Consider the following 17,665-nt stretch of genomic DNA (forward strand, 5'->3'; position numbering starts at 1 on the left):
GGTGGATCACAGAGGCGGTCACAACTTTAAGTGGCTTAAAAAATTGTCCATATTCAAACTGGCCACTGATAGGTTCTGTCAGGTCATAGAGAAAGCCGTAGGAAGAACATCACTTCCGAGACTTAGCTTGCTAACCTATGACAGGTTGATTCCTTCCCAGTCGCTGTCCTGGTGGCTACCCTCTTCCCTTTGCTCCTGAGGCTCTCTGCACTTCTTCCTGTTGGGGGTTGTAAATACTCTGCCATTATCCTTACCTGTACCTTTACCTTTTCCTCATCCCTTCTTTCATATCTTTTATATACCTGAGATGCCTTTCTAAACAATTCCTGGAAGAGGCCACTTGGCCACCTCTCTTGTCCCTGCTCCTGCTGCCTGTGGGCTCTCACCCTCCCACAGCCTCCAAATTCTTTGCAAAATCACTCATCTCCCCAGTGACCCAAACAAAAACCCTTCATGTATCAGGCCAGCCTTTGGTGACACATTGTCTCTTACACCACACACCAAAGCTGCTCCTTGTCCAGCCGCAGTGTCCAGACACCCCTGCAGGACACCCGTCCAGGCCCCCGGGCCGCCCTCGCAGCACCACAAGCTCTGTAAAGCACCAGGACACAGCTGGGCACAGCTGACAGTGTCACAGGGATGGGCAGGTGGAAAAGACATCCTGCAACCTCATGGGGCCAGGGGGCCACTGCCACCCTGCTTAGGGGATGTCAGGGTCAGGCACCGCCCGGCGCTGAGCCCCGTCTGTCCCACAGCCTCAGCTTGGTCCCGCACCTCCCCACAGGCACCAGACTGTGCTGCCAGTTCTGCATTTCTGCACCCAGCCTCGGCACTCCTCCCCACAGATTTACCCCCTTACAAACCCAAATCCTCCACCCTGGCTCCATAATGGCCCAGGGAGGGGTGGGGCTGATGGAACAATCCCTGTTTCCCCACTCCTGGGAGCCAGGAATACAGGAGACTTGCAGCTGGCCCTGTATTAGACTGCAGATTTTGAACATAAAGCAGAGAACTTCCCAGTTCTCACTGTTCTCTCCCTATCACATAGCCTCCCACTGCTGTTTGCCTTAACCACATTTCTACACACTCCCCTTTAACCAATCCTTTCCCAAACTAACACCATATTTCCCCCTCTGAGCATCTGCTGAGACCCTTTCTGGATGCCTCTTATTGCCCCCTCTGGGCATCCATGCCCTTAATTACCTCTGGGAGAATGTGCAAACTGTCTCAACATTCTCCTAAAGGACCCTTTGGAGATATTTTGGGATCATCATCCCTACAGTCAAGACCCTTTCTCGACTTTCCTTTGTTGCCCACCCAGGGCACTCTGCCATGTTTTACTCCCCAAAGTTGTACTCACCGGTGAGATTTGCCAAGAACCTTCTCGATTTTCCCTTACTGCCTCCTCTGGGCATCCACGTCCAGTGGTCCTTTCCTGTGGACTCTTTGTGGACCCCCTGGTCCGCCTCTCGTCTGTCCCTTGGACAGTCTCGGGTACCCAATCAATCACCTGGTGCTGGCCAGTGCTGAAGGGACCTGGTCACTGAAACTGGGTGAGGCACCTCCAGCTCCTCTTGACACGTTCTGTTCTTGGACGACAGAAGGATCCCAGATGAGCTCCCAATTGCCAGATGTTTATGAGCAAAAGGAGACAGAGAAATCCTGCAACTTTTTTCCATAAAAGGGAGAGAGATCACTGGGGCACACACGCCCACAGGGTTTTCTCTCAAACACTCATGAGGTTTTGGAGGGCGCAGCCTCCTTTTATCCCAAACTCCCGGCTGCATGGTGCCCTCTTCCTTGCCCCACTGGCTGAGGTACTAGGAAGGTACAGCCTTCCTGAACTGCCCACCCCATATCCCCCCTCAAACCTACCGTTTCAGCCCAAAGTTCAGAAGGTCAGGCTTGTGCAGACCCTTGTCTGTTTCCGGAGCCGAGCTGGCTGCAAGAAACCTGCTGCTTGAAGTCAGTAGAGACATTAAGATCCATTTCAAAGACATTGACACCCATCCCTTCACCCATCCAGTTGTTGGTAAAGACATCAGCTTTCCTTTCATACTGAACACATGAGTTTGTGAGGGATGTCAGCAACATCAGGGAAAATACAAATCTAATGAAGGTGGGACAGCAAGGTAGCCCTGAAACAATGTGAGACTGAAATATATCACAACACCTATTTCTGAAAGAAAATTATATAAACCAGTAGTAATCAGGTTTGTGGAGCTGTTTTCTCCCCATATGAAATGGTTTTGGTATTACAATACTGGGAATGGTTTTAGTTCCCATATTTTGGAAAGGCTGTTTAGAAGCTTGAGGGAGTATGGAAAAAGACAAGGAAATCATTCGAGGATAAAATTTTCTTTGTTTAGTTTCTCAAGAAAAGCCAGCTGCATTGTGTTGTGATCACAGTTCTGAAAGCGTACAAGAACAAATGCCTGGAATTGGGAGCTAGAGAATGTCCAGGGAGAGACACACCATTGCAAGCAGGGTAAGAGAGACTCCTCCCATCCTGGGTGGTTTTGGGGGCGTATGGATTCAAAACAACTCCTAACAGCAAAACCCTGTAGGGCATGAACATATAAGCTATAAAATATCACTGAAGATAAATTTCGTTAGGCATCATGCAGATCAAAATGTTAAACACTGTGGTCATGGTCCGGAAGCACAATTATCCATTAACAGCAAGTCCGTCACCCTCCAAATTATCTTTTGTCTTTTGGTTTGTTTTTTTTCCTTTGAAAGAACTATATTTATTAAAGGAATATGTAATTACCAGGTGGCACCCAGACATTCTAAAGGGATCAGCTTAAAGTTATAGTGTTTGAAGTGATGATAACAGCATTTCAGACATCACAACTGTGGTCACATTAAACAGTGACTACCAAATTTCTGAAAGAACATGATTTTGAGTCTGAATGAAAAACCCATTTGTTGCCCTTTTTTCCTATCTGTTTGTTTGTATGTCAGTGCTGGAAATGATGACTATTGAGTGACATCTAGTGGATATGAAGATGCTGAACACCAGCATTTCAAAGATACAAAACATTTTGAAGTATGTCAGAGTTGTAGCGCTGGCAAAGGGACCACATAATTAAAATGCTGTGCATTGTAGCAAGATGTAGGTAACAAGCCAGAGAGTCAGAATCCAGCTTTTCAAGGAAATAGAAAATAAATCAAAATGTTTTAGATTTCTCTTTTTTAGATCAATTCTTATGTAAAAAAATCCCCACACTGCTTCCTGCTCATTGTCCTGCTTCCAGCTATACTTTATATAATCTCTATACAGAGACTATTTACCAGCACACTCCCTGAAATCCACAGCCTGTCACACACTAGCCCTGGTATGATGGCCAGGGCCTTCTGATATGTCTTGGATGGGTATTTTTCCTTTTTCATTTCCGTTTCATTTTTCACAATTTAATATGTACTTATCCTTGAGGCTTACTGGCCACAATAAGTCTGGGGTTGCTTTATAGTGAGTCGATGACAGAAAAATTGTAGTTTTTTGTGAGAGATTATTGAAGAAGAATACCTGAAATGCTTGCCTGCCTTAATTCTCTTCTTGGGAAAATGTGTTTCGGAGAAGACCACATTTCAGAAACTGAGATACACAAACTTTAATTTTTGGAGCTGAAGGGAAAAAATATCAACAGGAAGCTTTTATATTCCAAGGGCATGATTCATCAGGTGTCTTACAGTACACTTAAATTTATTGATCATAAGTATGTAATTGTGGGCTCTGGGTTTTTCACCTTGTCCACAGAGACTTACCAGGGCTCTGTAGGAACTATTAAGCTCCCACTCATTTACTTTGTTTCCCAAGTTCATAAATGTTAATTAACTTTTTTTGGCATTTTTATCAGTCACATTTTAAACAAGTCCCTGGATACAAAAACCGACTGATATTCTATTAATAAGTTAAATCCAAAAATCACTAATATGGGATATGTGGGTGAAATGGTAGAGAGTAATATGTTTTGATTACTCATGGATTCTTATAGTGAAATATAAGTTATAAGTAGTCAGAATGTTGGTGTAAATCAATTCATCAAGTCTGATCTTTGATCGGTTGTAAACTAGAGCATAGCACAAAGTGCCATGCTCGGTTGTTATACTGGATAAATTTGGTAGGGATTAAGCTATGTGTTACAGATAAGCTAATCACATCAATACAAAATTTACTTTGTAACACAAGATCAAAAATTTGAAAAAAAAAATCTTGATTCAGTGGCTCTTGGTCTCTAAGTCTAAGTATTCTTTCCACAAATATTTTCAGAGTCAAGCTACAAGGACCAAAAGTGAGCTGCTTCCTCATTGGGACATAAATTAGTGACATGCTCTATTTTTTTGACAGGTGGATCTCTACATCCCCGTGGTCCTCCCTGAGCTGCAGGGGTACAGCTGCCTCACCATGGTCCCACCATGGACTAGAGGGGAATCTCAACTCCAGCTCCCGGAGCACCTCCTGCCCCTCCTTCTACACTGACCTGGGTATCTGCAGAGCTGTTTCTCTCACATGTTCTCATCCTGCTCTTCTCTGGCCACGATTACATCTGTGTGATATCTTTTTTTCCCTTCTTCTTAAATATCTTATCACAGAGGCGTTCCCATCATTCCGGCTGTGCTGGGCATGGAGGAAACTTCTGTCAGCTTCTCACAGCTGCCACCCCTGTGGCCTCCCTGCTACCAAAACCTGCCCATGCAAAGCCTTCTGGTTCTTGTTGTTGCTGCAGCTGAAATACTTCTGCAGCCTTTTAATGAAATAAACCTGTGAGAACTAATTTAGCCTTTCAACTCAGCTACACAGTAGATCCCTCTCAGATTACTGAGCATTATAGGCAGTTTCATTCTCTCTCTCTCCCCCTTTTTTCCGTCCCAGCCCTGAGCTCTGGTCAGAAAACTGACAGATATATGGAGACATTTCTCATCTGGAGATGTGCTTGGAGTTTGCTGAGCCCTTCAGGGCAGGTATGAAGCAGCACTGAGCCTTCCAGAGCTGGGGGCAGCTGTGACCTACAGGCCTGTCGGCTCACGGGTTTCAAATCAGTGCTGCTGCAGATTCCAAATCACTGCTTAGCTGCGAACCGAGTTATTGCACACAAACTCTGCATGAGCAGGAGCATCCTACCGAGGGATAATAAAAATGCTAATAAAAACGCTGCTGCCACGAGCCAGGGCAGCTGGATGCCAACAGCTTCTCTTGAGCTTTACAACCTGAGAACATGGAGCTTGGTATGAGGCACAAAATGGAGCTGAAAGGTAAAGGACACTGGCTTAGGGCTTGAAGACAAGTTTGTGGTTTGTGAGCTGGAACTGATTCACAGCTGGAGAACATGGATTGTGCAGCACTGCTCAGACCTGCTGTCAGTCTGAAAACATCTCCTTATTGCTCTCATCAATGCATGCTACCAAATTAACAGCATTCAGCTCCCAGGAACAGTCCAGGGAAAGGGCTGAAACTCCAGCCTGAATGAGTTTGCTGGAGGGTTGGGATTTTTTTGCTGTTGTTGCTAATTTAGTAGCAAGTCTGGACACTGACTGCAGATTTTTTAACATCTTTGCTTATCAAATTGATCTGAACTGGACCACAAAGTCCAGGAACCACTCCTGAGGTAGCCCACTTTTCCTCCAGCCATGCGTGCTGTTGTTCTCAGAAAGGAAAAGTAAGAGAAATCCTGTTTCATGGCAATTGTATAGGAAAGACTTTTTTTTCTTATCAGCTTTCTAAATGTGACATTGTTAACTTTGCAGATAGTTTTGAAGTTTAAGATGTTTGGGCATTTGTATTTATTTATTTATTTTGGGGAATCAATAGTTCATCTACTTCAAATACTGTTAGACTCATTCTTGCCAAAAAAAGTTTCCACTCCAAATCTGTTTTTTTCTCTGCATGTACATAAATTTTTTCTGATTTCAGCTATTTAGCTATTGACGATTCAGAACAAAATTAATTTCTTTTTTTACTGCTACTAAGCCTGAAATACCTGTGCTTTTAAGTGTTGTCTCAGACAATGTACATGAAATATTTGTTGGATTCTCTTTTTTAGACTGTAGATTTGTGGAGAGAAAAAGACTCTTAATGTTACAAATTCCAGTTTTCAGAATGGGAATAATTGTTATCTTTCTTTTCATTAGGCATTGTTTGGGAAACATAAATGGATGAGCTATAAAATAATATCTCCAATCTAATTTTTTTTTTTCTATTTTTAATATTTTTGGTCAGAAAACTCTGATCCTGCAAATGAGGCATTACAGGAGAAATCCCGCTGAGATTGTGCTGCAGTGCTGCTTTCTTTAGGAGCATCATCTTGACCCACACTCATGATTCCAACAAAGCACCTGGAGGAAGGGACAGCTCTTGAAAACCTGACTGATCTCTTGTTTGGGGGTCACAGAAGGTCATACACCTCCTCCCTTTCACTCTCAGTGACTGGGGGAATCCTAATTTTGTACAGGATGGAGAATTCTTGCAAAAGTTTGATACCAAAAACCGAGCAAAAGCCACCCTTAACCAGCACAAAGGAATACCAAAAACATAATTATTATTCTCCTTGTGAAAGCCAGAAATGTTTTGCTTATTAGTCAGTAAAAGGTATGTTCTAGTGCGTATATTTATGTTTTATGGTACATTTTGTCTTTCAGTGGTTGCTGGCATGAAATCTTCCCATTTAAGTATGTTTTACAACAATATAGTGACCATTTTTATTTAGCAAAGGTACATGGAAAGCAGGACAGGCTTATAAGACTTGAAAATGAGACAGATAGAAGTCAGTACTGCTTTTTTCATTTTGTGCAAAAACTTTGGAGAACGCTTCTTTCTTTCATTTCAATATACCTCATAAGGTCATCATTCAAACACCCAAAAAAGAAAGCTGGATTTTATTGTTTTTTTATTGTAAAGACCCCTGGCTGTCTTTCAAAGTTATACTAGAACTGAAGTCCAGGCAGGCTCAGACCCTCAGCTTTCTTAATTATTAATATAAATAGTTTGGAATTCTTTAAAGATGTGTGCCATAAGGAAAAAGAAGAATTAGAAACTTTCAATCTGAGCTGTACACAATTGTCCTGGTCCCAGATGGCACAGTCTTGTGCACGTGAATTATCCCAGTGACTTCACTGGGATTTACTTGTGTGGGCAAAGCTGCTCACAAAGAAAGAGCATTTGCACTTCTGGAGTTCTTCCCTGCAGAGAGAAATAGAAAAAGCTGTGGCTGTACAAAGTGTCAAAAGCAAAAATGTGTTATTTGCACTCTGATCAATGATAATAAATCATAACAAGAAAATCAATTTTTTCTTTGAATCAGGATTAAGAGCAGCTAGAATTACTTGCAAAAATGCCACGAGTAGGCAAGAAATACCAACAGCATAAGCAGATGAACAAATTAACATCAACTGCTGTAACATCCTTCCCATTTCCTGATGGGCAGCAAATAAAAGTTCAGGAACAACACAGCAACTAGTTTTTCTGCATCAGGTCTCTCCATGTTTAAATTAAGTTCATAAATTAAATTAGACATGTTATTCTATACTAGTTGCTGTTAAAATCAAATACTGTTTACTGCTGGTATCAATATATTATCCAATTCCATTCGCAGCTCCACCAGTGGGTCATTAGTTTGCCTTTGGCAAACCCTGCAGGGATTTTACACAAAAGCTATTTAAAACATGTACCTTTCCCCGTAAAGCCCAGCCATGAAACCTGTGCCTTGAAAGCGTAACACAACAGAATTGCTTTTAAGGATAGTGTCCCGAAAATTTACAAGCTGCCAAGGTCAAATTACAAAGTTGCAATCAATGGATATGAGGCTCGACTAGACATTATTTGGTGGAGGGAGAGCACTCACACATCCAGCTCCCATCAATACGCAGTGCTCTGGTATTCACTGCAGCTTTCTCCAGTTGGTTCCCACTGTGATCTCCAGAAGACTCTGAAGAAATTTATTGTAGTAGTTCAAGGAGATCATGTGAAAAACCCCATGGCAAACGTCTGGTTGCTTTCTCCTTCCATATTTCAGCAATTTTCAGGATTATTGGGAAAGTTTAATTGTTTATTTATGTCCTGGTTTGAGACAAATTTGGAGGAACGTCCAAATGGGAACGTCCTCTGATAGAAGGTGGGTTACAGCCGCCCCTCCCCCACCAGGTTCAGGAAAAAACTGGTTTATATCCTAATTTATAATCAGGATTTTAAAAAATAAAAATAAACTGTTTTCTTGCTTAACTGTGCTTACTTTTTATTACTTTCCCTTTCCTTATCCTCTTCCTTTTCCCCTTTTCCTCTTTCTATCCATTCTCTTTATTTTTCCTTTATTTTTTCCCCTTTCCTTGTTGTCCTTTTCATCTTTTCCCTTTATTTTCCTTTTTTTAATTTTGACTCTCTTCCTTTTTTTTTTTTTTCCAATTACTTTTACCATAGAAAAAGACAAATCAAAGTTTGGGGGAGAGGTTGTGGGATGTTTGTCTCTTGTGGCAATGATCATCAGTGAGGGAATGTTTCCTGCAAGGATTCACACTGTAATTGAAGGAGGTAGTTGAGCTATTGGCAAAGGCAATCCTTATCCTCAGCATTCATTATTTAGTGAAGTTTTAAGAGCCTTAAGCAAAAGGTTAGAGGTTAGAAAAAGTTTCTGAGGTTAGAAGAAGTGGGCAAGACATATAAAAACCAAGGGAGTCCATCTAGGCAAACCCACACCTAACCACACACTGTTTCTTAGTCCAGAAAAAAGACATAATTAGAAAAGCAGCATTTTAATTTAATTTAATTTAATTTTCCTGCTTTGTTGAGGTTCTTGTAACAACTTCACCAGCATTGTTTCTAGACTGCAAGTCACTGCTTATCTATTGATGTGATTTTTTCCTCTCATTATTTCCTTGGAGGAAAAAAGAAAAACAACCTTAAGTATTTATTCAAGTATTTATATATATATATATATTTATTTTTTTGGAAAGGGCTGGGGTCGGTCCATTTCGTGTTTACTTTATTTTAAAATGTATGTGGTTTTGTGTATTTATGTGAAAGAAGGAAAGGACAAAGAAAATTGTGGCTTGCATAAGAAGCACTAGATGGTGCTGTGAAGAAAAGTATCCAAGCTAGGTCTCAGCAGCCTAACCTGGGTGCTGAAATTTGGATAGCCACCTTTGTTAGCTTTACAAAGCAGGGATACATTGCTGGTTAGGATTGCACTTGATTACTTCCCTTAGGGTTGGACAGTGGTGGGAGCTGTCATCTGATCAGCACATGGAAGAGGTCGGGTTCTCCAGGCAAATGCCAGGAAATGGAGACGTCTTGTGTGACCTTTAGCCCAGTCACAGGTGGCAGCTGAGACCTTCTCAGATGAGAACCAACAGTAGGACAGGATTTTAAAATCTGTGGGGCATCACCATAGAAAGTGGAGCAAAGCTCCTACAGGTCTGTTGCAGCCCAAAAGATGCTGAGCACCGTTCTGAGCTAATTAAGGCATTAATGATTTCCTAGCCTGTTATAGAAGCTATGAAAGTGGTGCCCACAATTCCTGCCAGCAGAGAGCTTCACATCAGGATGGTAAGTACTCCCCTACCCATTATTTATCCTCCTGCCTGACAGACATGATCATCTGCTCAGATGCAGCCTCCGGGCTTTGTCTCCTTTTAAAATTTTCCCTTTGTTCCAGCCATCAGCAGAGGGAAAGGTCTGAAAATGCAAGTGCAGCTGCCTGGGCTGCAATGGCTCTGCAGGCAGTGGTGCTGAGTGCCTGCCCTCTCCATGGGAGCAGTGTGGCCAAGGGCTGCAGCTTGCAGTTTCAAGCCAAATGCCATGAAAATGGCCCAGCCCAGTGCTGACGGTGAGATGTCTGTACTCACCACTCCCAAATTTGCAACTATTTAATTCCTGAATAGACACCAATCAATTAATTTCCCCCAGGACAAATGGTGCAAGAGTTTATTACCTGAAAGACAAGGCTCAGCCCTTCCGTGACCGTGTTAGACATTTCCAGTGACACTGCTCTCTTCCTCTTCACCATCCCTTCATTCAGAACAATCCCCTTCTACTCTTCCTCTCCCTGACTGCCAGAGTCTCAATCTATGAAAAATGGATTCATACAATTTTATTTTATATTGATGTTATCCCTAAACTTCAAGAGGCATAATTTATTTTGCCATCTTTATGGCGTTCCCACTTATTCTTAAAACACTTCAAAACACAGCAGATATACAGAAGGGAGCTTGAATGTCTGGTGAGTGGGGTTTTTAAGTTAAAATTATAGTATTTTAATACTTCACATGCAATGATCTCTTTGTAAAGTTTTCATAATGTCAGAGAAGTTCATAGAGTAAATTAGTTTGACTTCACTCGCAGTGCTAACATTTATAAATCTACAGTGCTGCCTTTCTGAATATATTTATTGCTGCAGAGAGGAAGGGGGATCAAAGGGCTCTAACACTTATTTCTGCCATCATTTCTCATCTCCGGCACAGTTTGAATTTTGTATACATAGCAGTTTCTTGCTCCAGAGATGTCAGAAATTACCTGGAGACTGCTTACAGGACATTAGAATAGAATATGGACAAACCTGCGAAAGAGTAGATGCTGCGTGCATTAAATATTAATGGCCCACATAAGTCACGAATCCAGATTTGCTTGCAGATTTGTTGTGTGCTGTATTTTGCAGTGTGAGCAGAGGAATAAAGCTAGAGTCTGTCTTCTCTGAGCGCATTTCTCTTCCACATGTTATTTTAGCCTTGACAATAATAAAAGGAGAGAAATAAACAATGCAATATTAGTGATTAAAAGCATAAAAACACATGAGGAAAATGTCTGATTGTAAAAGATCACCAAAGTAACGACAGTAATTTCTGGTTCTGCAAGGACTGAGGCCTTGAGATGATAAATTCCCAGAACCTGGGAGGATTACTGAGTTCTTAGCTTTTCGCCTATTAAACACCAAGCCACCCAACAAGGTGCCATTTTTCCCCTCAGCAATAAGAGAATTTATTTTTTAGATTTTCAGCATCATGGCTCACTCTAGGATAATACTGTTTGAAAAGCTCCACCAGGCTGAGTCATACAACCTCAGGAGAACTTCATGGTTTTGATAAAAAATATTGATTTGATCCCTAGAAGGTTAACCCCCCCCCCCCCCCCCCCCCACCACAAAACACACACCAACGCAGGTGAAAGAAGAGAACCCAAAATTTCTCAACCATTGTTTCTTAGCATGGAGTTCATAATTTTTTTAGTGTTTTGGGATGGTAGTACCTTGAAGACTACGCCTGAGACATCTTATTGTCTCAGTAATTTCCTGTGTGATTGAGCAAACCACACCAAAGCAATTTGAAGAATCACAAATGCCTTCTTTCTGGGTGAGAGGGGATGGAGGGAAGATGTGCCACACCCATGGTGTCTGGTTTTGGGCAATATTAAGTATATCTGTAGTTAAACAGCAAATAAACAACTGCTGTGATATATTCTGAGAATCTGGAATTATTTGGGATCATTGCAGCCATGGGGCTTGACCTTTTCTGTAGCACAGAGCAAAAATCTCCTCACATGTTTCTTCTGGAGTCCCAAATATCTGAGGCATAGCATTCCTTCTGAAAGATAGTTGGCCCTGGCTTAAGTGCTTTCCATGTTTGCGGATAAAAGGAGAATTTTTAGTGCAATTATTACTAAATGCTATTAATAATATTAGAAATCTAATGGTGGGAGTGAGACCACGACTTTTCCTTTGACTTACAGCAAGCTTGCTTGCCAAAGTCACTCCAGATTGTTTTGTCTTACTTGTTTTTTGCAGAATTCTGGTGCTGGAGGCTCCATAGCCTCCATAGGAATGTGGCCCTTAGGACACAGTTGGGCCCTGGCAATAAACAAACCTTCCATTTATTTTTTTAAATGTCAGAAGACAGTTTCACCTGGGAAACAAACTGGGGGAAGCTTTAGATTTCAAGTTTTTCTACAGGTGTTCTCCATCCCTACCTTTTACTGCCTTGACAGAAACTGCTAGTCCCCTCCAGATTGTCTGGTTGGCTGTAATTTGAGGTGGATTTTTTTAGGAAGTGCATGGACAAGAGGCTGAGGACTCTTGTGGGAATCAGAACTCCTCGATCATCTACCACGCAGATTTTGCTGTTTCTTCAAAGCCGGAGAAAGGGAGTTCTAAAGTGATTTTACAGATCTATCTTCTTTTGTAAGAGTTATGGAATAGAAATGAGGTAATCACCCACATATCAGCTAGAGTTTTGCTACTACCAATAGCTGTTAAATAAATGTTATTTGCCTTCTTCTGATCTTCTACATCTCTGAACTGCCAGTTTCAACCCAGCAGTCAAAAGAGGCCATTGAGAAAGAAAAAGAACAAAGAGTGCATACTTATTGTGAAAATCATGTTTCAGAAAGTCACTGTGCATATATCTGGGAATTTAATTTTCAAGCACAGCTCCCTGAACAGCTCCCTGCACAATCTGGCATTATCAGGGAGCAAAAGAGACATTAGGGGTCGTCTCACACAACTGCTACATTTCTTTAGTCATGGAAGTACCCACAAGACAGTGGCATTTACAAGCATCCTTCCACCTTCTGTAGTGCTGTCCTTGCCAGCAGAGAAGGCAGAAGTGAACTTGTTAATCCACATAAAATCAGGAAGGAATGACTTTGTAATAGAAATTTGCAATGTGAGGAAATCAGCGGATACACTTTTAAAACTGCAGCATAGTGCAGTTTCCTGCACTTCCTCTTTTTAATTAGCCTTTTTATTTTCTGAGGTAAATTTTAATGAGTAATTTAGTAGAGCATTGTGGTATTTTATTCATTACTGAGTTATGATCCTATCAACAGTATTACATTTGTTATTATTGTTATTACTATTATTATTATCATTATCTTCATGACCACACAATGCAGCTTCTGGAAAATAAGTGAAGGCTGGCACTGCACCACCAACAAAATAAATACAGAGAAGTGTGGCTAACACTGAAACATATTCACTTATTTTCCATGCAACACTTTAATATCATTTGCTTTACTACTTTATGTGGTAATTTTATTTCCATCCACTGATAATTTAGAATTGCTTTCTCCTTGAATTCTGAAACTCATCCTGAATTATGCAACTTGTGTCTGAGATCACCCCTATTCTCACTTTACAGTTGTACTGACTCTTCTTAAAATACCAACATATTTCCAAGGAAGGAGTATGAAATATTTACTTTCAACCTCACTTGGCACCTTTTGGAAAGGAAAGAAAGAAAAAAAAAAGGGATAATATAAAAGAATGTTACCAGGAATATTGCTGTGGCTAGACAGCAATACAAAGGACAGACTGAATTCACTAAAATGTGAAACTTAATATCAGAATTGTAATTTAGTTTTGAAAAAGTGTTTTTCAGTCTCCTGGTATCAGGAAATAGTTACCAAGCAACACCGTAGATATTGGTAATGCAGGCAGATCTATTCAAATAAAAATTATTCAAAACATTGTCATTATCAGTGGAGCTATGTTATTGCTAGATTCATAACCCTTGGTATCCAGACACTTTCATTTTCTACTTCTTGAGCAAAAATCTGCTTTTCCTGAGGAAGGTGCCCTTAAAGTTACCTCTGCTAGAGCAAGCTTGTGGGGATGTGCCACCATCTGCTGTAGTTCCACCTGTATTTTGCTGGGTTGAATGCAGCAAAGGCTGCCAAGCACAGAAGGGCAAGTAGATGGTGAGTACATGCACAGTGTGTGTGAGCAGCAGCAAAGGAATAAGAACACTTTTGCAGCTTTTGACACGGGATTTCAGCAAGAACCTTTGTATTGAATTTGAAATGTTCAATTATTCTTCAGGAAAACAGCAAATAAATGGTTTAGATCCAGAAGGATCTCCCTTTTGCTTAGAATCAGCCTACATTTTTGAAGAAGTAGACAGCCCAGCTGCTGAATTGTGTCTTGCAAGCTGGCTGCATGGTACAGAGCCAGGGATTGCCAGTCCCTTGCCACGTGGCTTTGGGCAGATGCACCATGGATATTGCTGCAGATTGGGTCAAACTGGTAGGAAAAATCATGGTCCTTGGCTGCAAGAAGTTCTAGAGCACCTTAAAGCAGGCAGCTGAGTTAATGGTCATCTCCAAAGCCCAGGAAGGAGCCTTATCCCTGTTCAATGCAAAGCTATGTGCAACTGGAACCCCACTGGCCAGAACAATGGACTTGCATTTCAATTCTATGCAGCACTGGAGAGTTTAGGGGACACATAGACACTGCAGGCAGTCAGTGATCGTTGTTGCAGCACTGCCCAGCTGTATAAAGGGAGTCTGGCCCAAGGAAAGGCCCTTTCAGAAAGGAGATTTGAGTGTATGTTTATCAATTCCCCACAGAGCGGTAAAAAAGGACACTTTTCCTTTTCTTGAGAAGGTGTACCATTATATCCAAGTTATCTGATGCCCTCATCAACTTCATCTCCTGGATGAAACAGATCATAAGACCCTGACTCTTTTGCTTGACCACTTGGCCCAAGCATGGAAATGGTCCTGAGACCTGTGATAAATGGAAGAAAAAGTGTCAAGAATTCAGGGGAGGGCTATAAAGAAATGGCAGCTGTTTGGAAGGTCTGATTTACAGTAATAATACCCAATCACCTCAACCTGTGTGTTAAACAAGCTGCTCTAAGGACACCTGCAGCACTCTCTGCACCTCAAGGGAAGATCTCCCCTTCTGGGCTTTTTTTCTGTATCAAATGGCACAAGAAGAACATTTACTTGCGGAGTTTGGGGCATCCCATTTCCAGCTGGTATCTGACTGTAAAACAAATGATATCTGGCACAAGTTAGAAAGACTTGAGCTTGGGCTAAATCATCAAGTTGGAACTGCCACCTTCTGCAAACAGTTTTGGGGCTGACACTCATGAAAGGCTGGGGGACACAGGAGGGGTGTCTGCTTTTGCTGTTACCAGTCTCCTGATCCAACAAACCAGGACTGCTGGACTCGCCTCAGTAGAGCAGAAAGGAAGAAACAGCAAGAGCCAGCAGGGCAGGGATATCTGCTTTCTATCTCCTGTCTCCTGTGAGGACAAAGCAAGCTGGGGAAGCCAGCAACCACTTAGTTCCACTTTTAAATTTAGGCTGGAGGAGATGCATCCATTTTAACATGTACATCTTCTCAAATGATAGTGACATCTTTCTTTCTTGGTGTAAATGCTTGTAAGGACCACAGTTTGGATCCTCAAGGGTTGCCTGCTGTGGGCAATTAAAAGGTTCTGATAAAGACAATCTTTTATCACAGAGATCTCTCTTCATAGGCAGTGGTAAGAGTAACCCTCTTACAGGATGATAAACATTCTAAGCTGAAGATTACAATTTTTAAATGCAAACCCTGTGACAGAAAGCCACAGTGCTTGTCCTATCTTGTAAAGATGCTACATGCTGTATGTTTCTGAACTTCTGTCTATGCCTATCTTCTTATAACGTAGAGAGAGAATGATTTGTTACAGTGTTTGTACCCAATTTAATTTAAGATGAGAAATCAGCAAGTAGGAAGAGAGGGTGGAAGGAGGGGGGCAGGACCTGCTCCATTTACAGCTCTTAAAAATAGCATGTGAAGCCAGAAACATATAAAATTGAACTAGCCATATCCACACGCAATGCATTTCCAAACAGAGAGTATCTACAGTGCTTCCCAATTATGTTCAGTTCACTGCAGCAGGTGACCCCAATTTCTTTGAAAAATCTTTATAGCAGTCCTTTTTCAGAGAACCTGAATGGGGTGCTCAGAATAAAAGTCAAGGCCACAAGAGTTTCACTTACTTGGGCTTCCTTTGGATTAAAGTGTGTGGATTACATGACCAGGGAGAAAGCTGGAGGACAAAGATGTGTCACCTGCGCATGGGCATTTAAAGCCAGTGGCAAGATGGGTTGAAGATCATCAAAATGAAAAGCTGAGACATCTGTTTTGTTCACCACCTGGAGGGCTCATGCCCTGCCTCTGTTTCTTTCTCTTACTGCTCCCATGTGCCCTGTGGCTGTTGTGGGTTGGTCCTGCCCTTGGCAGCCAGGTGGGGTTGATGCTGCTGGGGCCCCCCCATGCTGGTGGTGTTGCCCTGGTTGGATCTGTAAGGGTTGGATCCCAGGTGGATCTGTAATGGCAAGGCGGGCCCTTGAAGGGATGTCTGGGATGTCTGTACTTTGGCCAAGCTCTTTTCTTGCTCTACATACTTGTTAAGGGAATGGACTCACTTTGGTTTTGTGGCTGTTAATAAAGCAATGCAACGGAGAACAGGTCTGGTTTTATGTAATATTTATGTTAATAATTATTTTAGGGGCGTTGGCATGTGAATGACCACAAAGGGCACAAATCAAATTTGCTGGTGACACCATGAGGAAGCACCAGTGTAAAGAGCATCAGGCTGTCACAGGAGGAAGAACTGGAGGACCTCAGGGGAAAAAGTAATAGAAGTGGAATTAAATTTTATAGTGCAGAGTGTAAATGGGCTTGGCCTTGGGGACTATTATCACTTTTTTGCTCTATAGTGGGAGCTCATTAGCTAGGGATGACTGATGCTAGAAGGATCTGGGGGTATTGGCCATGGGACAACTGAGAGCCACCAGTGCTGTGAAAAGGCAGTGGCAATCCAAGAATGCCTCTGACAGGTTACCTTCAGTAAGGATGAGGGAGAGTTCATGCCATTTTACAGGCTACTACTTAGACCTCATCTGCAATACTGTCTCCAGTTTTAATCAGCCATAGCTAAGAAAGATGAATTCAAGTATGAGCAGTTTGCAGTGAAAGGCTCAGATGTGTCTGAAAATGGAGGGAAAAAAATGTGCTCGAAAATCATCATGCTGGAGGAAAATCCCAGACTATGATATCCCCTAGTTTGTTACTTCAGGGTTTTTTTTTTGGTATTGCTTTAGCACTGGACATTTAAACGCTAGATAAACAAAATACAGTTTGCTTTACAGTGAAGAACAACTCCTCTACCCATTTGCAATAACAAAAGTGTGTATCTTTGTGCTAAAATGGCCAATTTAAATTGGATTCCAAAGCTATAGCTTAGTCATCAACTTGCAGTTTGTAGTAACACAGGCCTGAATATCTAAAACAATTTCCAGTGGTGCATAAATGACTTCATGGCATTTGGAAATATGTACAGGAATGGCTCCCAAGCCAGCCGAAGTTAATGAAAATAAAATTAAAAAAATAATAATAAAAAGTGGAGAATTTTTGTATTTTCATTGTACTCTTAATTCATTGTTATACCTACTAGAACATATAATATTCTTTTGCAACCATGATTGTATTTCATCATCTGTGTTAGCCACCACACACTTTCTGGCTACTTTATCCTCTTTTCACTGCTTTCCATACAGATTCAGTCTGCATGGCATGGCAGGCTTCAGGAAGCTGGAACAGTACCTCTTGGCCATAAACTGAAAACAAGCAGGAGACAGAACACCACAGCTGCCTCCTCTCTCACCCTCTGCCCTGGGTCTCTCTGGAGGTCTGGGGCCAAGTGGTGGTGTTGGGGGGTGTCTTGGCAGTGCCCAAGTCACTCCCCAGCTGTGCTGTATTTAGTGCAGGACCTGGGCATTTCATGGTTGTGCCTTTTTTCACCCTCAGCTCGTGCAGAGCCAGTCTGAGATGTTATCAGTGGGTGATGCACAGATTTTCGGCTCTGTTATATCCAGGGGGCTGGAGGGAGTTGAACTATTTCTGCT

The 17,665-nt window shown here is 41.9% G+C and overlaps 1 long non-coding RNA gene across 1 annotated transcript in view; it reads right to left on the reverse strand.

Annotated features, from left to right (window-relative positions):
• Positions 1-6,610: 6,610 nt before the first annotated feature.
• Positions 6,611-17,665, reverse strand: part of LOC108446035 — a 13,861-nt gene continuing 2,806 nt past the window's right edge. The window contains exons 2-4 of the long non-coding RNA XR_001861140.1: positions 10,551-10,718; positions 9,927-10,060; positions 6,611-7,183 (exon numbers count right to left, since the gene is read on the reverse strand). This is a non-coding gene — a long non-coding RNA (uncharacterized LOC108446035). The remainder of the gene's footprint in view (positions 7,184-9,926; positions 10,061-10,550; positions 10,719-17,665) is intronic.

The sequence above is a fragment of the Corvus brachyrhynchos genome, unplaced genomic scaffold (genome assembly GCF_000691975.1).
Source record: "Corvus brachyrhynchos isolate BGI_N302 unplaced genomic scaffold, ASM69197v1 scaffold152, whole genome shotgun sequence".
NCBI classification, from domain to species: Eukaryota; Metazoa; Chordata; class Aves; order Passeriformes; family Corvidae; genus Corvus; species Corvus brachyrhynchos.